This window comes from Pinus tabuliformis, chromosome 1_2, assembly GCF_031772625.1.
Source record: "Pinus tabuliformis cultivar Carrire ecotype Pingquan chromosome 1_2, CPIR1, whole genome shotgun sequence".
Lineage (NCBI taxonomy): Eukaryota > Viridiplantae > Streptophyta > Pinopsida > Pinales > Pinaceae > Pinus > Pinus tabuliformis.
Window position 1 is genome coordinate 645,312,879 of NC_142298.1, and position 6,851 is coordinate 645,319,729.

Here is a 6,851-nt window from a genome sequence, read left to right on the forward strand (position 1 = left end):
AACAAAAGCTTGTAAAGAGATGTTGTGGATGCAACGATTCTTAGGAGAGATAGGAATAAAGCAGGACAAGTATGTGTTATATTGTGATAGTCAGAGTGCCATTCACTTGGCGAAAAACCCAGCATTTCATTCAAAAACCAAGCACATTGACTTAAGGTACCATTGGATTCGGCATGTGTTGGAGGAAGAACAATTATCCTTGGAAAAGATCCATACAGATAGGAACCCTACTGATATGCTCACTAAGATTCTACCACGAAATAAACATGAGTTATGTAGAAGCATGGTAGGACTCAGTGTGACTTGATGACTCTTATTTGGCTTCAAGTGGGAGACTTACGACGATTTTTATCTTCTGAAATCTTATCTTGGTCCAACTAATTTTCATTGAGTTTTGATGCAAATATGAAAGATATTATAAAGATTTTATCATTTTCTAGGAAAACACGAGATCGAGCTCAGTGCAGAAAAAGACAATGCAGGTTATCACAAGGTTGTGCTTGGAACTGTCTTAAAAAAGGTGATTGATTATAATATCTAACATCGATTTGATGGGTTTGCCCAATTATTTGGATTGTTTACATATTAATTGTAATGAGTTTGATGATTAGCAGTGAAGAATTTTAGATGGAACAGATGTTGTTATTAAGAAACTGAATGGAATGCACACTACTCAAGCTAACGAGGAACTCTGATTTCTGATGGAAGTAAAGCTAATCACCAACGTTTTTCACCATTATCTCGTTCTCTTCGCAAGGCTGAGGTGGGTCCCGATGGTATTGCTCAGACCTCCTCCTTTGCTTCTACCAGAGGCAACATGTTATGAATACCCAAGCCAACACAACTCCAACAACGTCGACAACTACAATCTCAGTAATCAAAATATTGTTGTTGCTAAGTCCTTTAGTGGATGTCAAAGTTGGAGATCCAGATGAGCAATGTTGTTGCTAAGCCCTTTAGGGGATGTCAAAGTTGGAGATCCAGATAAGCATGGTGGGTGTTGGATGAGAGGAGGACGGGGATGGTGGTGGTGGAGAAGTGGTAGACTAGGTTGGTGGTAGTTGAGAAGTGGTGGGGTAGGAGGGGTTATGCTGCTGTTGGGGTTGGCGGAGAAGAAGACGCAGAGGATGTGGAAAACTAAGGGGTGGACATTGAGTATGTGGGTGACAATGGTGTAAGCAAAGGTGGCAGAGGAGATGTTGTAATGTAAGGGTCATCCTTAAGTTGATTGCAGATTCTCGAAATATTTGTGAATCCGAGGGACATGGGCGCAGTCAATTTTTTGATCGCACCCATGTCTTTCGGATTCTCGAATATTCCGAGAATCTGCAATCTACTTAAGCTCATCGTAATGTAAGTGGAGTTGTCGGGATGTTTTGGGAGGTTCCAACTTGTAGACAAAGACATAAGTATACATATTAATCTTTCTAATTTCAAACAGCTTTATATATTGAATTTAGGTGTCTGTGATCTATGTCAAGTTCATTGAAATTTTTTTTGGAGATAATTATATCAAAATTTATTTGTCGACTCGTTTGGAACCAACAAGTATAATTCATCATAAAATAAATAAATTTCAATGTAATTATCACTAAAATCCTTCTCAATAAACTTTACATATACACCGTGTATATACAATCTTGGAAAGTCCCCACACCCCTTATGCCTACGTCGAATGTCTGTATGCTTTACCTTGTGTCTAACGCCAACAATATCAACGACCTGTATTTATAGAATTTCAGTAGGAAAAAGATGGCCTTATGTCTGCGTCGAATGTTTGTCTATTTTACCCTACGTCTAATGTGAACAATATCAACAACCTGTATTTAAAGACTGCTGATTTTGGAGGTTCAAGTCTCGTTACTACTAAAGCTCTTTTTACGGAGTAACTTACAATTTTATTTGAAGACTAGCTAAATTGCTTCCATTTAGTTGAAATTTACCAAGCTATTATACATTATACCAAAGTTTTAAACGTGATGCATTTGCCACTTTGCTCAATAATATCATATTATTGACGCATATTATTGAACCATTTGTCGTAGAATCTATTTCTAATTCTAATGACAAAAATAGAGTTGGAAAACAAGTATCATAGCTGACTCAGCATTATCTGAACCTGGATTTTCCAGTCATGACGAAAGCGCTGAACCCCAAATTCTGGCGTTTGTCCAATGTTTCATCGGCCCTTCATTTTCTGAACCTGGGCAGCAGCTCCATACTCTCGAACTTTCACCAGCGTTTATGACCTTATCCATTTTCAAGATCCATTTGGCTAACTGGGTCGTTTTTTTTCTTACTGTGTCTCCACAGAAGTAGAAGTACTATGGGTTGCTTCATGCACTCGACAGGCGAAACTGGTGAGTCGTGACACTATTCGGGTTATCCACCTAAATAGTCAAGTGGACAAGTTTTCGGTGTTGGTTAACTTAAAGCAAGTGTTGCAGTACCATCCCCGCTATTTTATCTGTCACTCTCGTAATTTCTATGTCGTTAACTGTCATCTGATGTAGACAGAGTAGGAGCTTCGGCACACCGAGCTCTACTTTCTCCTGCAATTCTCTATCCTCGTGTCTAAGGTGTTTTATTTAAAGTCGGCTCAAGGTTTGATAGTTGGCTGAGTACACCGGGCACCCTGAAGCATGCATGCGCCAACCTTGTCTACTGTCCATGAAACTCACAACCATTAAATATTGAAAAGTCCCTTGTGAGCAAAGGAAGCCATATTGCCATGTATGCATCCCCTATAAATCAATTGGTGTTTGAGATGCCCATGACTTGTCGTTACATTATTTTTTTTCACGTTTAATCGTAAACCATATTTCAACTTGGATAAGTTGTTAAGCAATACCTCTTAGTAAATCAGGTAGTCGCCAATTATAAAAATAGTTGAGCATACGAAGATATATGGTAGGAAATGTGAGAGATGAGTGACCAAGCACAACCACGATGCTGTAGAAATGTGTAAAATCTAGTAATGATGATAATTACATAAGGGCCCCGAAGGCCCCATCTGCATGACCTTAAAGGGATTTCAATTCAGGATTAAAATATCAAACAAATCTTTAACCTGTATTTTTATTTCAATGGTGGATTCGCGGAATATTTAGTAATCAGATGGACATGGTCCGGTCAATTATTTGACTGCATCTATGTCTGTGTGATTTCCATAAGCCTATGTCCGTCTTATTACTCAGCGAATCAGCAATCGAAATAACCTTAAAAATCTTGAACAATATTCCAACATAAACCATAACATTTTCCAAAAAGCCTTGATATTCTTCAATAAATCATTAAAAATAATATCTTCTCCACGTAAATGTGTTTTCTCTGCACAATCAACTTCTCCCCATAAAAAAATAAAAAAGAAAAACTAGATATTAATTATAGAAACCTTTATTGAGAAGCTCATTAAGACTACTTTCTATCAATCTATGCAGGATATTAATTATAGAACCATTATTGGGAAGGTCTTTCTGGTTTACTCATGCCAACAAGGAGATCTCATCTTTCTGGAGAGGATATCAATGTAAGGCATTGTTTTTTTTGGGGTGAATTTTGATCTCAATTAGAGTTCATTATATGTTAATGATTGCTTTAAAGTTAGTTCGAATCCCTGGAGAGATGCTATTAGGGTTTTTAATGCATTTTTTTTTGCATATTGTTATTTAATGATATGAAAAGTTATAATGTGAATTATATGGGTTGATTATATTTGAAATTGGTGTGTTAATGATTATTGTTAGGTTGATTCATTCACGAATTATTGTTAGGGCTTTTTAGTTACATGTTTATCTGCCCATCATATTATAATGGAAATCAAAGGAGGTGAGATTGGGAATTCCTTTTAAATTTTCCTTTTAAATTCAACAAGATCTGGCTAGAGGACAACGACTTCAGTGCCAAGAATTACAGAATATCATGGCAGAGTCTGAGAGACTTGGTAAGATTATGGACAAAGGGAACCCTTCCCCATCTCTCATAAGTAAAATGAAGGAGTTGGAGGATAAAAAAAGGAATATTTACACACTCAAGAAGTCACTTGGCGTTTGAAGAGTAGGGCATTGTGGCTTAAAGAAGGGGACAAAAATACTAAATTTTTCCACATATATGCAAATCATAGAAGGAACATCAACACCATCTGGCACATTCGGGGCACAAATGGTAACTTGGTGCACAATACTTCAGACATTCAGAGGGAAGTTGTCTTATTTTTTGAATCTTTCTATCGGGCATGAGAGGGATCTCAGATTGAGGACCAAATTTGGGGTTCAGATTCCTACCCTTCCATGTTTGATCTGGCACAAAATCAAATCTTATACAGGCCCATTGATTTAGATGAAATTCACAGGGTCCTCAAATACTTTGCAAAAGATAAGTGTCCCGGGCCAGATGGCTGGACTGTAGAATTCTTTCTACATTTTTTTGATCTGGTGGGTATGGAATTATTACATATGACTAAAGCTTCCCGAATTCAGGGAAAAATACTTGGTGCCATAAATTCCACCTTCATTTCCATCATTCCAAAGAAATTAGAGCTAGACACTTTTAAGGATTACAGGCCCATCTCTTTGTGTAATATCACATACAAACTAATTTCAAAGATTATTGCGGAGCGACTTAAGTCGACCCTCTCTACACACATCTCCAAGGAACAATATGTTTTTCTCCATAACAAATTGATCCATGATGCAATTGTGACGGCACATGAATGTCTCCACTCCATCCACACGAAGAGATTGGAGGCAATTGTTATGAAAGTGGACCTGCAAAAAGCATATGACTATGTAGATTGGGCCTTTCTACATATCATTCTTTCTAGGATTGGACTGGAAATGTATAACATCAAATGGATCATGGCTTGTGTGACCACTGTACAATATGCAGTTATCATAAATGGTTATCCCTCCATTTTCTTTGAGCTGGGAGGGGTTTACGCTAGGGATGCTCACTATCGCCCCTTGTTTTTATACTTGTTATGGATGGACTTAGCCACAAGATCAAAGCTGCCATAATGAGAACCTTTTCAGAGGTTTAATTTTGGGTAGAGGCATTGAAGTATCACATAACTTCTTTGTTGACGATATTCTAAATTTTGGGATGTTATCTAGAATACAATGGACTACACTTCACCACATTTTCTATATATTTGGAGCAACATTAGGCCTTATGATAAATGAGGGAAATTCCATTCTCTTATATGCAGGTGGGGATTGAGAGGAGATTGAATACATTGCCAGTATTTTTGGTGTGGCCACACAACCTATATGTGATGGATTGACATACCTAGGTTTCAATATTAAACCAAAGAATTACAAAAATAATGACTGGTTGTGGATAGTGGACAAATTCTGAAACAAACTCTTTGGATGGGTGCACCGTTGTCTCTCTTTGGGTGGCAAGGTCACACTGGCACAATCTGTATTGCAACAACTAGCAATTTACTTGGCACATTTATTCTGTCTCCCTGCTGCTATCATCAACAAAATTCACAGCATTATGGCAAATTTCATATGGGCAGGCTCTAGAGAACAACACAAATATCATTTGATTAGGTGGGAGAGGATCATGATTCCAAAGCAATATGGAGGCTGGGGGATCCTAAACATAAATTTTTTTGGGTGGGCACTTCTAATTAAGTCTTTATGGCGTGCACTCTTCAGTGAGAGTCTATGGAGTGATATCATTCAGACAAAATATCTTGGAGACTTGAATGTGAAGGATTGGATCAAAGATGGACTCATTGGAAAAAACACTAGCTCACTCATATGGATCAGTTTTAACAAAATCAAATATTGGTTCTTTAAGCGCATATGTTGGTCATTTGGCTTAGGAAATAACATCATCATTGGAAGAGATAGGATTATGGGTGTTGACGTGGATATGGACTTATCTGAAGACATCATTTTCATATTACATACCAGGGGCATTTTTTATCTGGCACAAGCCATAAGATCGTGGACAGGTAGATTTCCTATTTGGAAAAAAAAAGTTGTTGTGGGATTGACTGACCTTCTCGCAAATGACTCGGAATGATATACCATTATTTTAAATAGATCAGGCATATTAAAATCAGAAGGAAGAAATCACATCATGTGGGATGACCTGTTTCATAAGGGTTTGATAGCGGTTGCTGATACATATCAGTACATCTTATGCAACTTATTAAATCTACAACAAAAATGTTGGTTTAGGAAGTTTTGGAAGTTACAGGTACCTAGCAAGATTGTCATATATACTTGGTTGGTTTGGAAAGACAAATCGCTGACTTGGGAAAATCTGAAGAAGAGAGGTATGAATGGACCAGGACAATGCACCCTCTGCATGACTTCTACAAAAACAAACCAACATCTGCTATTGGAATGCCCGATAGCAACCTAGGTATGGGATCAAATCTCAAATCTTTTTTCTTTCCCTCTACTGAACCACATCTCAATGGAACAATGCTTGCTTTGGTGGAGTAGGATAAGTATAAGGCAACAAGCAATTCCATTTTTTGTATTTTGGGAACTATGGAAGGCTAGAAACGCCATTATCTTTGATGGCATGACACTTAACATTGACATAATTGTCTCCAATATTATCAATTAGACAAAGCCATAGGAGGAAAAACAAGCAAAAGTAAAGGACTTGAGTTATAGGTACATCCCAACACACATTGCTTTCCTTGCAGGATATTTTGATGGAGTAACACAAGCTAGAGCATGTGGTTGTGGTGCATGGTTACGAATGAAAACTGAACATCAATACAAGTTATACTGGTCTAGTGGCAATGGAACCAACATGCGTGCTGAAATCATAGCTTTATGGGGACTATTGTGGTTTGCAAAACAATTAGACTTGCAGATAAT